Consider the following 18,151-nt stretch of genomic DNA (forward strand, 5'->3'; position numbering starts at 1 on the left):
GAAAGAGAACAAGTGGGAGCTTCTTGCTGAGTGTGATTCTACCCTGCTTATTCTTGCTTAATGTTAGGCTGCAGTGCAATTTACGTGTTCTCTGCCTTCCTTCCCTCTTCTGTGTTGCTTTGTTGTGTGTGCACAAGGTGTTGTTTTGACAGTTACTGATGAATGTCAGATCATGGAATGAATTATTCTTGCGGTACTGTCTCCCCCTCACTCCTCACTCTCTGCTTTGCAATCATTTATACTCCCACACTGTTCTGTAGGAAAGGACCAGAATGTGCTTATATCCTTAGGACCACTTAACCTCCTTTACCTACTTCTTGTCACTCACTAGTCTCATCATCCAGAGTTATCAACTTCTTGGAGTTTTCCTCACTGCTCAAGGCCTTGTTCTCTGACCTTTCTGCCCTCACATATTCATATCCACTGTAATGCACAGGGGGGGAAGGCGAATTTCTCTTTTGTCTCTCCCCGCTGTCATCAGCTACACATTGAATCTTAACTTTCTACCATAGAATCCGCCCCCTGTGCCTTTACATTTCTTATTAGTGTTTATTATTTATTAAATTTGTATACCGCCCATCATTCGAAGACCGCAGAGTGGTTTACAACAGATGAAAGAACACAAATAACAATACAAAACCAATAACCCCTCCTCCTACAAACATATATAATTATTATTGCATTTAATTCCCTCAGTAGTGAGGAATATTGTGTGCACTTCTGGTAAACAAAAAACTCTATGAGGAAAACACTATAACCTTTGTTGAGTTTCAAGCTTTTAAAAAAGGCAAATGAGGGACATGAGAGAGGTGTGTAAAATTATATATGGCGTGTAGAAAGTGAAGTTTTCCCCTTTCATGATACTAGAATCTGAGGTCATCCAGAGAAACACAATGGTGGGAGTTAAAGGCAGATGAAACTATGGAATTTGCTACCACAAGGTGTAAAGATAGTCCCAACGTGGACTAAGAATACCCCTTAATGGCAGTTGGTGAGGAATATCAGTGGCACTCCTGTGTAGCTTGTGGGCTTCTGATAGGTATCTGGTTGGCCGCTATGAGAATAGAATGCTGGATTAAATCAGCCTTTGTGGTCTGAATCAGCAGGACTCCTGTTCTTATGAGTGGTAAGCCTTGGTGCAGTCATCAGGGTGTATACCATGACATAAAGCTTCAATTTGGCTCTGAAAGTTGTCAGAGCAAGGTGTCTGCCTTGGAGCTATTTGTGGTCCTGCAGACTGTGTCCAGGGAATGCTTCCTCTCTTATCTTTATTATCTCCAGATGGCCTTTACCCATTCTCCTACAGTCGACTAGCTGCTGGTTTCTGCTGCCTGCCAAACCGTGTGATTCCAACTGGTGCCAGTACATTTTGTCCCATCTCTGCAGGCCTCAAACAACCAAGCAGGAAACTGCTTGTCTAGTAATCTAACTACTGCAGAAAACAGGAGACACGTAGCTGCTCCAGCAGCATATCTCTATTTCCTCACATCCAGAAACCTAAGAAGGGCTTTTACTCTTGCTAGAAGCGCGGCCTTGCCCTCACCGGTTCTGGAAGGCTCCTATAGAAGGGTCCCATACACACAGAGATTTTGCGCCTGCCCATTAGGGGAAATAGGTAACCTCAAACATATATATTTTTAGATGTCCTTTTTATGTTGAGATACGTAGAGGCACCATTGATCCTTTGCTGAAGAGGCTCGCTGATCTTTCAGACAAGTCTAAACTTAATTCTCTCCTCTTAGGCAAAGATCATAAGATGACCTGGCTGGTAGCCAGATTCTGCACCCAGATTTGTAGGCACAGACCATCCTCTAGAATAAAATAGCTTACTAGGGAAATACTGAAGTCGCCCTTTGGGGCGCCACAGGGTCAATTTTTTATGGTAGTCCAAATCTCAGTTGTACAGGTGTATGTATATATCTCAATTTTAACTCATGAGCTATTGCTGCAATCTGCTCCAATTGTATATTTTATCTTTATGAATGCTATTTTTATTGTGTTATGTTATGTGAGCTGGTCTCTTACCGTAATAAATTAACTGTCAACTGCAGAAAACAGAATCCATGACCACAATAGCTTACGACACAAATTTCCTTACATTATACATTGCTTGTTGGTGGTGATTCTTGTCGTAATGAATAGGATTTGAGGTCTTTCAATAATGAATAGGATATGAGGTACTTTGGTGTAGAATCTGAGTGTTCTCTCTCTTCTTTGAAGGCATATATGGGAACAATCTAGCCCCACAGGACAGAACACATGACATAGTTGTTAATTAATCTGACTACAGTCAGAAAGCACAGTGATAATAGTGCTTGTAAAAAAAAATCCATGCAGGTAAGGGGGCATTTAGTATCTGACCTTCTTTCCATCTTCAAATCGCTCCAGGCTCTTTGAATTAAATTTGAATCTTCCAAGACAGTATCAAAGAAAAGGTTCTGCTACATGTCTGACATGCCAAGTCCTTTTGCTCACCCCCAGTGGTAAAACTACTGAATCACAATCTCATTGTACATGGACTCCCACTTATCCTGGCATGATAGCAGCTTGTTTAGTTGGATATCCTCACAGAATGAGAACTTACCTTGACAGGACTGGTGTCATTAGGGTGATATGGTTTGTATTGACATTCATTCAGAAACACTCAGGTAGTGTTCAGCATGCGCAGCATGAGACCTGTATCTCCCATTGTGTTTTGAATGCATTCAGAAACACAGTAGTGACAAGGATTTCACAGGACCAGCATATTTCACACTTGGCTAATTCTACCATGGAGTAAAGTGAAGCAATCTGCTTCAGGTGGTGCCATGAGAGAGGATGGATGAATGCAAGGATGGAGTCTTGTTGGCGCACCAAGACTTTTCAAAATGTTGGGTTCAGCAGGAAGAAGGCACCTGGGCTCCATTTTCAACAGTAAAATGTTTTGGTCTGGCACTGACTTCACATTACTTGTCAGGTCTTCCTGGCTGCCCTCACCTTCAGCCTGTGTTTTGGTTTCTAAAATGTGTTACCCATTCACTATAACCAGGAAATCTAAAAATGGCTGTACATCACCCCACTTTGGGTAAAAATTACAGGTGCAGAAACCCTTCCAGGCTGAATTAAGCCTTCCAAATTGCTGGTGCAGTGGCTTTTGTGAGAGAACATTCCTCCACTATCAATAATAGGGCAATATTTTTTATTAGGCCAGCTAAAACACCAAAATCCATTTTGGTTTCATATTTTTGAGGGGTGGGCTGGGGCCTTGTCTCTTGCTCTTTCTTACCTTAAAAAAAGAAGAAGAGGTAGACAATGTATATATTCTTACTCATGCATCTTTAAACCTTCCTTGTGGTTGTTTGTGTCAATAATGTTTACATATTGAAAAGGAGATAATCTGTGTTTCAGAAGTACGAGCTACAGCCAGCACTAAAATATGGAGGTGAGGAATCTTTGCTCTGCCTGTGAAATGAAACAAAATGAAACAAAATGAAACCTTTCATTTAGTAGTACCCGAGATTAAATCACATAAATTAGGCTACTGAAACCAAACCTATTGCATGAGAAAGTCTGCTTAAACGTTTGCTTCTCCAGAGTTTTCCAAGGAAGTCCTTGATGCCCTGACCTCAGGCACACATTTTTTGTGAGTGGACTAATGAGCCTCTGTCATGTCAGTAGCAGAGAGCACAGAGTTAAAAGATGTCTTACAAGTTTAATTACATATATAGTATGCATGCTTTGCATTATTTTCACTGTGCTGCCTTGTTTCATGTTTCTTTTTCTTTTCCAAAAAAATAAATATTTTTCATTTTATTGGGGAAAATCTCTTTGCCTTCTCCTATAGTCTCAACAGCTGACTATCAAAGGAGTGCAGCATCTCTTACTCTACACATTGCACCCCCTTGCTGTCAGATGCTATGGCACTTGGTTTGGGTGGAGAAATTGTCAAGGGCATTCTTCCTTTTTACATCTGATCAGTGACAAACCCATTTTGACAGGGTGAAGTCAACCCAAGTGGATTTCATCGTGTGGGTGGGGTGGTGCAACTGTCTCAATAGTTCTCCAAACAATGATTCATCACATATTTTTAAAAATTTCCAGAAGTTGTCTGAGCCTAGCCTGTGGTAGTAAATTGACATATGGAGATATTCTGGAATATTCATGTCTCTTTAACCATGTGCTGAAGTCAACTCTGAATGAAAAATGAGAATGTAGATTTGGTTTGCGAGAGGCTCACTGCAAGGCAGAACTCGTAAACAAGTTGCATCTTACAACCCGAGCTATTAAAAATTGGAGTGGTGAGGCAGTTTGCTGGGCAAATTTCCGGCCACTGCTATGCATCAAGAAAAAAGCACACCAATAACTCAGGCCAATGTAAGTTTCAATAGTGGGAGTGGTCCCTACTCGCAAATCAGTGGTCAATAGTAACAAAAGCTAATCCATTCAAAAGTATGTATTCTGACAAGGATTACAAATTCAAATAGAGATTACAAACTCAAACTCATAAAGATATGTATAACACAATAATTCGTTACAGAATTAGAGATAAGAGTTTATGAATAGTGATAAGTTTATGTTAGTCCGTAGTCAGATTCGGCGTGGAGGTCTTAGTTTCAATCATTGAGCAGAAGTCAGAAACCAGGACAGGGCCCTTTTTCGATGTATTCACCTTCATCAGCTGGAAGTATAACATATTACATGAAAATACATTTAAATTCTAAATTATCATAAACTACAAAACAGTCATAAATTATAAAACAGTATTATATATCATTTATATAACATTTGGTTCCTTACCTAATTTTTAAAGGGTCGTGTAAGTTTGAAAACTTTCAGATAAATATATCCTGTTATTTTCTACGTTTCTCAGGGATAACAACTGAAAATAATCAATATTAATAATAATTACATGTGTTGAATCAAATTAAAAACTCTAAGGCAGCAAATAATTATATGATTCCTCACCTACGTGTGGGTAGATCAACGTGTATCTTGTATGTAGGTCCATATTTCTACCACACTGAGCAATGACTGTGTTTTGCCACTATTGGCACCTGTCTGTCTTGAGAAACAGTGGCGTGTGCCTCCAGGGGGTAAAGTCAGACTGCTGTGTTAGCAGCACCAAAATGACCTCCTTGGGGTGCAAGCTTGGGCAGTGTGTATGCCACTGGCTAGCTTCACCTGGTTTAGTTGCCAGTCGAAGCTGTTTCCTGGGGTGTGGCTGCTGTCTCACGCCGATGGCTTCTAGGAGCCACAGGTGAGAGCGGAGTGCAGGGTGGGGACCAATGGTGGACAAACTATGGCAGAAAAAGCATGGCACGTCCTCCACCAGTGGTACTGCCACTGCCCTAACACCCCATAGACCCTACTACATCATTGCCTCCAACCCACAATTTCTGCCTCGACTAAACTGACATACCTTCATATAACAGATGAATCTATCTTCCCTGATTTCCATTTAACTACCCAAGACACATACATTTTTGATAATCTGTAATATCCATGTCTCTTTTCCTGCAGGACCAATGTCACCTTCATCACCAGCCGTCATATTTTTTATCGTGCTGACTGTCACTTCAATGCAAGCATCCAAAATGATTTCTTAAGGTAAGGCTGATCTAAATTTGAAAATAAACCAACAGGGGAGGATATAAAGGTGAGCTCACATTTTCCACATAAAATCTCAGCTCCATTCTCGGAGATATGTGAGGGCGCAACTTTATTTTGAACAGCCTCTGATGGTACCCACATAACTTTTTGAGATCTTATTCTCAAAAATCTTCTGGGTGTGGAAGATCTCTGTGTTCCCTCTTTATATTAATGATGGTGATACATGATGATGGCTTTTCTTTTTGTGCAAACATTTTAAACTGGCACTTCTGCATTTTTATTTGGCATCACAACAATTACGTCCTGAAGGTGTATCTGAAAGTTTGTCACATTGAGAAAGAAATAGCAGCATGCACACCATAATGTGAGAAGATGAATTAAGAGAAGATGAATTCATGAATTCTGGGAGAGTAACTGTGTTCATCTGTTGCATACTGAGATAACCTAGTGCTGCAGTCCTGTACATCTAGGAGCAAGTCCCATTGAACTGGATGGGTCTCATTTCTGAGTACACATGTACAACGATGGCACTTTTAAAGTGTTAATACATTTGTTGCAGTATGCTCTATATGTAAGCCAGAACTTTCTTCACTAGATGCATGGAATAAATAGCAAATATCCTGTAAACACATTGAACAAAGGGGAAGGAAAACGTTGTCTGTTGTCTGAATAAGTGTTGTTGTTGTTCCTTTCATGAGATCAGTGCATTTAAAGATGGACACAACATGAGGCTTCTGGAGTTAATTGACAGATGTGGCACAATGTTATCAAGCCTGACTCAGTGACAATGGAGAATAAGAAGACTGGCTGAAGAGCAGGAGACTTGTGTTGTGTTGTGTTGTTGAGGGTGGTAGTGTTGGCGGAGCAAAGATGAACAACAGTTGTGCTTTGTAGGATGAGACAGAGAGAAGAAAGCAAGCCTGGGGAGATGGCATTCTTTGGATTGGGGGAATTATGTGCAGACTGAGAGGAAAATAACTGTACAGTATCTGGACAATTTGCCTAGGAATGATTTCAGTAACACACTAAATTTGAACTGTGATGTGGTTGCATAGGTAGTTCTTATTCCCGCCCCCCACCCCCACAGCTAAATACCTGAGTTGTCATTGCGTTCCTTTGCTTGTGATGGTCTAGTAACATTGTGAATAACAAGGAATCATTCAGGTATGCCTAAGGAAATGAAAAAAAAAATAATGGATCATCATGATTCTTCCTGCTCAGTCAGATATTGACAACCACTCCCCTCTCTCACACACATACAGCAGCATGAGAAGCAGCTCCCCATTAAGAGACGCCATGCCATGTTAAATACATGTGAATATTAAAACCAGATGGATAGGGCCAACTTCGAGATCTTTCCAAGCTAATAGACACCTTTTGCCTGTAAACCATGTGCTCTATCACTGGATTACAACTCTTCCTCATCCTGGAGATCCATAGCTGAGAACTGACTTTGTGCCTGCTGTCATAGTCATTCCTTGAAAAGCAGCCCACATGCCTACTCTACTGATTTGAGCATGAAGCTATTTATGACAAACCAAGTTGTTTCCCAGGTTTGTGTTGGCACTTGATGAGGATGAAACATGTGCCAAGTATCGCAGTTCAAAAAGGGACACAATTTTTGTTTGTTCACTTTTTTCTTACACGAGAAGAAAGAGAGAAAAGGCTCCCAAATATCTGACATGCTGAGAAAACAGTATTATCCCCTTTCTCTACCCTCATATCAGAGCCTCTGAAAAAAAAATGCCAAATGGAATTTTGTCAGCTCTCCTGAAACTGTTACCACCTTTGGGGCTTAGAAGAAGAGGAAGAAAGTTCAAGCCTAGAGGGTAATTTATTTCAAAATCTATAAGCACCCGAAAATAGAGAACTGAAATGAAAGTGTCTTTAAAACTACTGTGAAACGGCACCAACTTTCATCTGTGAATACTTGAAAAGAATACAGGAAACTGCACCTACAGCATATGTGGAAGAAGAAGTTATTATCTAGTTGTGCCATGAACCTTTTTCTCTTGATAGGGTTCTTCTGTATTTTTGTCAGGTTTCCCCAGACACATATTCACAGAGGTTTTCCCTCCACCTTTCTTCCCATTTCTTTGTCTCTCATTCTGTCTGGTGTAGTTCACACAAACAGCAAATGAAGTGGTAGAACTGCTTGCAGTAGATTCTAGGCAGCATAACTGAATGCTCCTCCATATATATCTATAAGCAAATAGATTCCTTCATTGCAGGGGGGTTGGAGTAAATGACCCTTGCAGTCCCTTACACACATACACACACACACACACACAAACGTAAAAGGAAATAAAGGGGGAAAGTCCCAGTGAACTCAGCAAGACTTGCTTTTGAGTAGACTTGTATAGGTTGGCACAGTTCCTTTTTATTCTGCGAGCTGACAACAGTTTATTGAAAGCATTTGAGACACTTATTGTTGAAATAATAGGCAAGGAAACATCAATATTTCTAAACCTAACCCATAATATGTGCACATGAAAGAGCCCTCACTCACACAACCCTGCTTTTGTAGTCTGAAGTAATACAGTTCAGGAATGACTTTAATGATTTCACTGGTTGGAAGTAGTCACTTTTCTGAGGTGTTTTCATTCATGTCACTTTTCTGAGGTGTTCCATTGCCAAAAATCAGGTATTGTCTTTCTAACATATATAAATAACCCTCCAGATCTAGTTGTTTACTCATTTGTAGTATGTAGTGTTTCTAGCGGAAGAGTCCTTGTCCTTGGAGAGCGCTGTATCCATTTTCTTCAGTCTGGAGCAAGAACTTGCAGCTGTGCATTTAGGTTGTGTGCTGCAAAGTGAATGCAGGATTGCATCCTGAAACTGATTGGCTTGGTTTATATTAAAATTCAGGCTGAAGAGGGAGGAAATAAAGGAATAAAGTGAGTATAAATAAATAGCTGAGATTCCACACTTTCCCAACACCCCCTTTAAAAAAATACATTCCTAATTCTTTTGCAGATGGGTAGCCGTGTTGGTCTGCCATAGTCAAAACAAAACAAAATCCTTCCAGTAGCACCTTAAAGACCAACTAAGTTAGTTCTTGGTATGAGCTTTCGTATCTGAAGAAGTGTGCATGCACACGAAAGCTCATACCAAGAACTAACTTAGTTGGTCTTTAAGCTGCTACTGGAAGGAATTTTTTTTGTTTTGACTAATTCTTTTGCTTTACTTCTTTTCAATCTTTTTTCATGAATTTAAAGTTGTGCCTGATATATCACTTCCCCCTTTTTTAATTAACATTTTACTTTTGAAAAATAATTTACCTGAAGGCTTCTAATGAATTAATGGTTTAAAAAAGATTACAGAGGAGATTATGTTGAGGAGGGGAAGAACCATTAGTAGAGGAACTGTAGTATCTGTTGTGCTGCTGTTTTGCTGTTGGATGGGAGGGAAACCAGGCAACATGTCCAGTTTTACCTCCCATTTGCTGCAGTGGCAAGGAAAAGTAATCAACTATGCTAGCTTTAGGACAGATGTAGAATCATACTGGTTCCTGGGGAATGTCAGTGGGGAAGAGAGGCTTGGGGGCAGAGAGAATGTAGTATCTCCATATTCATTCCCAGTATGCCCCATTTTCTATTGCTTTGTCAGTGGCACATGGTCAGTTGGCAGCTATGTGATTGGAGCTTCCCATCAGCTTGTTGGAAGACTGGGGGTGTAAGCATCATCCTACTGGCATACTTTCATCTCTGCTTATGGGGCTGTATGTTCCCTGCACTAGTGGAGGTTAGACCATTAGTGCAAACAGGGTGCTGCCCTGCCAACCGCTGGCTGCCCTCAGCCAGCCTCCACCTGGCTGGCTGCTTATTTCCATCCAGGACAGGAGGTGCCCCTGTCTGTTACCTTCCTCATCTACCTTTATCTCTGTGTTGCCTCAGGAGGGAACGGGATGGAGACAAAACTAGGCTTAGTTGGCTCTGCCTGTCACCTGCTCTCTGTAAGAACAAAGGAGGCTGTATATGGCATGAAGGGCTGTGACAGCAAGAACAACCAAACAACTACTGATTTCTTGAGTTGCCACAATAGAGTTTGCTGGTGAGGAGGGGATTGCTACAGAAAGCCGCCATTCGCTCTGGATCCACCTAGTGTTGGCCTTTCTGCCTTCGACCCTACCAGTCCCAATGAGCACCAGCCACAACTGCACCGCACTCAGAAGCCCCTAAGGCAGGCATAGGCAAAGACAGCCCTCCAGATGTTTTGGGACTACAATTCCCATCATGCCTGACCACTGGTCCTGTTAGCTAGGGATGATGGGAGTTGTAGTCCCAAAACATCTGGAGGGCTGAGTTTGCCTATGCCTGCCCTAAGGCCTTACAGTAAGCATAGGATTGTGCCTTTGAAATGCAATCTTTCAAAATAGTCATGCTATCTCTTTTTTAAACCAAATTCTCACTTTTGTCTTTATTCCATTATAACTTCTGCCTTACTTTTCAAGTTCTTGTTGAGTTCTTCCTGAGTGTCTACTGTGCTTTTACTAGTTTCAGCCATCTTCAAATTCAAGACAACAGATCATTACTTTTTTTAGAGTGATCATCACTTTTGCAGCTCTCTTCTGAACTTTCAACTAAGTTCTATTTTGACTGTATTCCTTCATCCAACCTCTCCAAAACTACTATTTCTGATATCTTTGTGTGTGTTTGTCTTACACACACAAAATCTTCAGTACTTACTGGACTAAATTTCCTGGTGCTAGACACATTTTATTTTTATTTTTGCCTTTCTGTTCTGGAGTCCTCATTTTCTACATTTTTCTTACCACCTCGGTTTAATTTCTGTCGAATCTTGTAGTTCTTGCACTTCTGTATAAAATTTACATTTTGTATGCATCTTTTACATAAAATACGCATTTATATGTGCACCTTTTGAACACCAAGACTGCATTGTAAAATCCAGAGAAGTGTGAAATCTAACTTGGAGTTGCATTTTGATCTGCAAGCAAGTTCAGGAATGTCTGATGGGGTATGTACATATGTTGCAAAAAACCAGAACAAGGCAAAGAAAAGCATTCCCTTCCCATTCTTAGTGGAGGTTTCCCTAACTGTCTAGGGAAAGTACAACTGTGTGACTTTATAATATACCACAATGCTGGGTATATGGGTGAACCTGCCTCCTATACAACAGTACTTTTGTATGTCATGTGGTTCAAAGATGGCTGCTTTCTCTCCACTTTGCAGAGTCCTGGAATACCTCAGTGGTGGAGGAAGGGGGGGTGCAGTGGGTGCCCAGGTGTCATCACAAAATGACAAAAATATGAGTTGTTTGTTTGTTTTTTTGTTGGTTGTTTTTGTTTTTTTAATGGGCTCATGAAACGTTTTAGTTCAGTCAACAAACACAACAAAACGTGGCTGGCACTTACAGCGGGGCCTACAGTGTGCCTGAGCTACACATCTCTCCTGGGAGTGACGTGGTGGCTTGGGCGCCTGCAGGCTCTGTGCTGCCTGAAATGGCAGTGTGGGGCTTGCCTCTGCCCTAAAGCTGAGAGAGTGGCTCCACACAGAGTGCCCCACCCCCATGGGTGGCTCACCCCGCCCCCGGCTGCAGGACGTGTGTGCCACTCGAACGGCTAGCTACACCACTGGAATACCCCTTCAATAGCTTCATGGTAAAACTTATGGAATATCCTCTGGAGTAGTCTGCAAAATTGCCCAAACACCTAAACATTTCTGAACATAGGTTTATTTCTTGGATCAACAAGCCTAGAGTTGGAATCACTGCTTGTTGATTTCTCAAATACTATATGGCGCTTCCAATGTGTCTGTAGGCTCACATTAATTGCCCTTCAGGATACATATTTGTTTTTATCATACAGCTTCCTGTATCTACAAACATTATACCCTGTAGTCTTGATAGATTTTTTCTTCTTCTAAAAAAGCAAGCAAGCAAGCAAGCAAACAAACAAACTGGCTGCAGTTCATCAAAACAAAAGAAAGTGTGCAACTATTCTGGAGAGTGTTAGCTAGCAAATGCTGTGAAAGCAGTTTGGTTACCAGAATTTACAAACGTCTCGGGCACTCTGCTAAGGAAACTGTAAGCTTGCAGATGGCAAGGAAGCTGTGGAAATATATACTGGGAAGAAGCCAGAATCAGAGTTAATAAATTATGTTGTAACCTTTATTTTACATACAGTTACAGCAAACTGAGCTAGAGGTGTTAGAATATGCGTGCGTGTTTTCTGCTCTCCAGTTACCCAATGAATTTGTTTGCCAATCCATGCCACAATTGTCTCTCAGATGCTCACACTTTAGCCTAACCACCTGTCATGAAACCTGCAGTTTAGCCATATGGTGAGGCTGAGAGTGGTCCCATCATCGGCTATTGCTCCGGTCAGTTCACTGGTCCTTGCCCCCATTGGGCAGGATGGCTGAGAAGAGGCATCCCTCTCCAGTCTAAGTGGAGACACTCCCATGTTAAAAGGGTTAGAACAGGGGCACCTGCCTAACTGTAGACCTCCCTTCTCTTCATCTTCTGTTCCCATCTCCTACTGGTGTAAAGTAAGCTGTTATCTAAGAACACAAAGTTTCCTACAGGGGAGGTGAAACAGTAACCAATTGAATCCTGGAGTGAACTTGTTATTGAGGTTGGGTTCTGTGGTTTGCTGGCCAGGAATGCAAGGCATTCACGGATGGCATTGGGGCATATCAATAGCAGTGGGCTTGACTCTGCCTTTCACCCCTTAATATTTCACCAGCATATGGGTTAGGTTATTGCCTCAATTCAGGCTATTGGGGATCTGAATCTTTGCTCTCTGCAATGCCAACACCGCATAAGCTTCAACCATTTTTCACTCTCAGTCTCTGTTCTTCTACTCTGCCCTCACTCCGACACTGCGTCGAGAAAGGGAATAATCAATAGATTGCTTGCTGTCAGCTGGAAAATTTCAAAATTAACAAAACTTAAGTTTTCAAAAGCCGTCTGACAATGCATCGCACTCCTGTGACATATCAAAACATGGATAATCTTTTGTGTGCACCAAAGAGAACACACCAAAACAATTTTCAGACCATCCCTGTAGCTCAGTGAATAGTGAAGATGGCAAGACTGATGAAGGGTGGGGAACATCTTTATTATTATATTAGATTGTTATGCTTCAGCTCAGAGGATACAAGGATAGTAGGAAGAAATGCTTATGTAGTTTGAAAACTACTTCCCGCCCTCTCTAGTCAGGTGACACCAAATGTTTATCCATACGATTCCTGCAGCAGGAATATGTTGTGTTGCCATAAAACTTGTGTAGATATGCTGTGGAGCCAAGCAGTATTATCGTATTCAATAATAATTTGATTTTTTTTCCCTTTCCTTTTTATTTCCCTTCACTATTCAGAAGATTATAGATAGATAGATGATAGAGATAGATAGACAGATATATTGTAGATAGATGATATAGTGTGTGGGTGATTCCATTTTACATCTCTCTCTCTCTCTCTCTCTCTCTCTCTCACACACACACACACACACACACACACACACACTTATATATATGAGAGAAAGAGAGAAGACAGACAGTTGTATAAGAGGCATCTGGTTAAACTACCAGTTGGGCTGTGGGTGTGTTTATGAAGAGATCCATGGAGTCACAGATGTCACAGTTACAGATCTTATTAGGACTGTATTATTAGGGTTTGGGGAGTCCCCCCCAATGCTGTACAGAAACTGTGGTGCACTTTGCTTCCAATCAATGCAATGAATTGCTATGGCATTCTGTTGAATTACCATAATCCAGCCACTGACAACTTTTCCTTCATGGGATAAGTGTTGCTTGGTTTATTGCTGTTCCAGGGCATGCAAATCCTTCCTTAGCTACAGTTGTGATAATATTTTATCAGACAATTCATTGCTACTGTTAGATAAACATATTTTTGAAATAAACTCTGGATATTATTTATATTGATTTGTTCTTCACTTTAAGTTTCAGTTAATAGGAAGATAATTGCAACTGCATTTGTAAAAAAGAAAAAAGAATATAAGTGAATCCAGTGTTGAGCACATTCTGCTGGATTATTTTTTTATGATGAATTTTTCATTAAAGTTTTCAACATAAAATACAATAAAAATCACACTAATCTAGAGAAGAAAAATAAAAAAGCAAAAATAAAGAAAAGAAGGAAATGAAGAAGAGAAATAAGAATAAAAGGAAATGGCAAAGGCCTCTGTCAAATATAAATCTTAACCCTTATTTCACACATGGAAGAGTGAACCCTCCCAACTTTCACCTGGGAGCTTTGCCCTTTTCCCTCAGCCTGAGAGATCCTCTTTACCCTGCCTCTTGCACAGGGCCTTCATCTTCAACCCATCACTTCCCAGTCCTTTCACGTTCATCTTTCCCCCCAAAAAGGCCAAAAGAAGCTCTTCAATGTTTATTATCATTAAATGTCAATCATTGTCCTTCTCTGATCCAGTATGGTGAAGTTTTCTCCAAGGGTTAGATCTTTGTTGCTTTATACCCAATTCCACATATTTCAGTCCCATTTCCTGTTGGCCATGATTCTGTATCCTTGAAGAAGAAAGAAAAAAACATTTCCCCCCATTTCCAAACCAATTTCCAAAATCTTGAGAAACATTCAGTATTTGGACCCCAAGCCATTTAGGGCTTTGCATACTTAAATCAATTGATCCCAGCAACTACCCAGTACAGACGGCTGCAGTGTTTTCAACATAGGCATTGTATGGCCTCACCTCACTCCGCCTCATGGCAGTGGCATTCTGTGATACCAGAACTTCTGGATCATTTTCAAGAGTAGTCTCTTGGAGAGCACATTGCAATAATGCAATTATAAGGTTATCAGAGCATGGATTACTGAGACCAGGATATCTCTATTCAGGAACGGCCACAGCTGGTGAATCAGATGTGAATCACAAAATCCTGTGATGCAGTTCACCAACCAATTCAATCTAGGGAGTGCATTTTCCCAGTGGCCTAGCATTTTATGTAACACTTAACTTAGCCCTTATTTACAGCACCCATAACACAGAGAGATTTTTGATGACAGGGTGAACCTGGATCTCTGGGGTTTTGTACACACTCCCATTTTCTCTTCATTCAGTGCTCTCCCACAACTGGCTTGTGAAGCTGTGTACATGATGTTAACTACTATCCACATCCCTCCCTGTAGTTTCTGTGTCCAGGGCAGCTGTCTACCAGCTCCATCTGCTACACAGGCTGAGACCCTATCTGCCTGCAGACTGTCTCGCCAGAGTGGTGCATGCTCTGGTTATCTCCCGCTTGGACTACTGCAATGCACTCTACGTGAGGCTACCTTTGAAGGTGACCCGGAAACTGCAAATAATCCAGAATGCGGCACTGGTGACTGCGAGTGGTCACTGAGACCGTATCACACCAGTCCTGAAAGACCTACATTGGCTCCCAGTACTTTTCCGAGCACAGTTCAAAGTGTTGGTGATGACCTTTAAAGCCCTAAATGGCCTCGGCCCAGAATATATGAAGAAGCATCTCCACCCCCATCATTCAGCCCGGACACTGAGGTGCAACTCTGATGGCCTTCTGGTGGTTCCCTCACTGCGAGAAGTGAGGTTACAGGGAACCAGGCAGAGGGCCTTCTCAGCAGTGGCACCTGCCCTATGGAATGCTCTCCCACCAGATGTCAAGGAAATAAACAACTATTTGACTTTTAGAAGACATCTGAAGGCAGCCCTGTTTAGGGAAGTTTTTAATGTTTGATGTTTTATTGTGTTTTAATATTCTTTTGGAAGCTGCTCAGAGTGAGCGGGGTATAAGTAAATGATGATGATGATGATGATGATGATGATGATGATGAAATACTGCATTTGGAGGCAGTTCCCCCCAAATGAGCTCCAATCCATTTTGTAAATGTTAACCATATATGAAGACCTCTATGCTCCCTCTCTGCCCCGGTGTAGACAGACAGCAGACAATCCAATCATACTGGTGTGTACAATGACAAATGGATGTGATTTGAAACAAGCAAAATAAATAATCCCAACCTCAGTGTGTTTTAAGATGCTAATGTGAGCACAGCCATGGTTACTTCCCACAGCAGTGGCCTTGAAGGAAGAAATTAGGGCAGAATAATTTAGGAGAGGATCACAATCCAAACATCTATACAGTACCAGCATGACATGAAGTGAGACAACGGTAATTTCACTCTTTCAATCACCAGCTATACTCCTTTTCATTATTAAAAAATAAAGCAACTAGTAAGGAATACTGTATAAATGTGATATTCCCCATATATGACTGGTGAGATTATTCCCATGTAGAGGGGGAATGTGACCATTGTCATATATGAAGAATGAACTTGGAATGTAATGTTCACAGCTTCTTATTGTTCTCCACTGTGAGATGCTCCATCAACCACAGTTTCAAAAGATGCACAGATGCCACTAGCTTCTTTTCCAATGATCATCAGACATTTCAATGAAGCAATCTGCCTCCTATTGAAAAGAATGCATGTAAAATGCAGGCATCTTCTATCACAAATTGTTGCTCTTGATTGAGACTTGCGCTGTTAACCCAGCTGGACGGCTGCAAAAGCAAACAAACAGAAAAAGGCTCTGTGGGGATTGGAATCAAGTTAACAAGGAGCATCTGCAGCATTTTAATATTTTCCTTCCCAGGAAATAGTTCTCTGTTCCTAACCAGACGAAACCTGAAATGGGGGCTTAATAGCTTAATTCAAGGTTAGATGAAATACAAGTCACATGCAACTTCCCAGGCACTTCTGCACAGAGCTCTGGAACTAGCAAATTTATTCTAAAATGAACTTCTCATCCTCATTATTCTACATTCATTTGGGAAGCAGTGGCAATGCCATGATCCAGAGAAGGGAAAGGGAAGGAGAATTTTGCACAAACACTGCCACAATCACATGATAACGGAATTGATTGGAGCTAGAGCTTTTCACGGAGCAGAGCATTTGTTAGGAAGAAGCTACTTATAGAGCTTAGCAGGCACAAATCGGGACCGGGGAGATGAATCCTTTAACTGAGCTTATCAGTTGTAAAGCCAGGTATATATATGGAGAGAGGGAGAGAGGAAGTCACTGAGAGTTATTGGAAAGAGCAAGTTTCTGTCCTACAGCAGCTGTCTTAGGCACGGAGATCCATTGCTGGACTTGCTTGGTTCCTTCCCGAAAAGCTATCCAGTAAGCCTGATCCTTGGCAATCAGTTTCTGTCATGTTCTAAAGGCAGAATTCCATGCAAATAGATGCCCTTTGTGGTGTTTTCTTCCATTCCCAGTTCCTCAACTCATTCTCTGATTGTTCGAGAAGTTGACATCACAGAGAAATTGCATCTGCCATATGAAGACTGGCATTTGCAATATACTTACAGTTTTCATAGGCCAGTAATGTATAATAAAAGCTGAAGCCCTCTGGTTCATGATAGATTTCCACAATGTGTGTGAGTTCTGAACATTTGCCCATCCCCAGTGCAGCTTCCTAGGAAAGTAGCTCCTTTACTTGCCTCTTGTCTTGAGGGAAGAAAAAATAGGATACAGCCTGGGTGGCCCAGATCCAAAATCCTTTGATTTGATGGGCAAAACCTCCTAGTGACACTATATGATGCTATGGAAGTATTTGGCAAGTTTAACATCAGAATGCTTTATATGACAATTATCTGCTACATGCCAGCAGTTGGAGACCCCAAAGTTGTTTCCTTCTTCCCAAGGCTTCTAGGAAGAAAAACCAGACAAATAAACCATAGATTTTACCTGCAGTAAACTAGGGGTTCCCAGACTGCAGTATGTCTGTAAACATGTAATAGAAGTCTAACACAGTATGTTGTGGTAGCTATAGCAGGCAGCAATTTTCAAGTTGCCTAGAAGAGGAAAAAATTGGGAAGTTCTGACCTAAGTAATAGTAACCCCCCACACCCCGTTGTTTTGCCAAATGCAAGATGGTTCTTTTAAAGTTAGATTCAGAAGCAATACAAATGCAAGTGGATGAGAAGATTAAAGATTTTATTCTCAAATACAAGCAAAATATACATTACCAAGCAGCGCTTCAATCTGCCACTGAGAAGCACTGTGGCCACTGCTGAGCTTCTGACTGACATGCCCCCAAACCAGATATTTTATAGACCTGTGTCCTGTTGGGTTAATACAGGCTCAACCAGAGCTAAAGGTCAAGGGACCCCTGACCATTAGGTCCAGTCATGGCCGACTCTGGGGTTGCGGCGCTCATCTCACTTTACTGGCCGAGGGAGCCGGCATACAGCTTCCGGGTCATGTGGCCAGCATGACTAAGCTGCTTCTGGCGAACCAGAGCAGCGCACGGAAACGCCGTTTACCTTCCCACCGAAGCGGTACCTATTTATCTACTTGCACTTTGACATGCTTTTGAACTGCTAGGTTGGCAGGAGCAGGGACCGAGCAACGGGAGCTCAGCTACTTTACTTCAAAAGACAAAAATGCCAGGCTATACATCAAAGGCTTTGCTGACCAGTGCCATCAAAGACCTTTTCACAAGGGATATTGAAAATAATAAAACACAGATAGGAGAGTTAGGAAGAGACCAAAGACGGAAGGGTTGACCATATTAGATCATTATCTCCTCGAGATTACAATAA

At 41.4% G+C, this 18,151-nt stretch overlaps 1 protein-coding gene across 1 annotated transcript in view; it reads left to right on the top strand.

The window, feature by feature from the left end:
• Nucleotides 1-18,151, top strand: part of LRRC4C (leucine rich repeat containing 4C) — a 593,294-nt gene that overhangs the window by 436,678 nt on the left and 138,465 nt on the right. Inside the window, exon 4 of the mRNA XM_028727775.2 lies at nt 5,500-5,586. The gene's annotated coding sequence lies outside the window, so the exon portion shown is untranslated. The remainder of the gene's footprint in view (nt 1-5,499; nt 5,587-18,151) is intronic.

The sequence above is a fragment of the Podarcis muralis genome, chromosome 1 (genome assembly GCF_964188315.1).
Source record: "Podarcis muralis chromosome 1, rPodMur119.hap1.1, whole genome shotgun sequence".
In the NCBI taxonomy this organism is placed as follows: Eukaryota; Metazoa; Chordata; class Lepidosauria; order Squamata; family Lacertidae; genus Podarcis; species Podarcis muralis.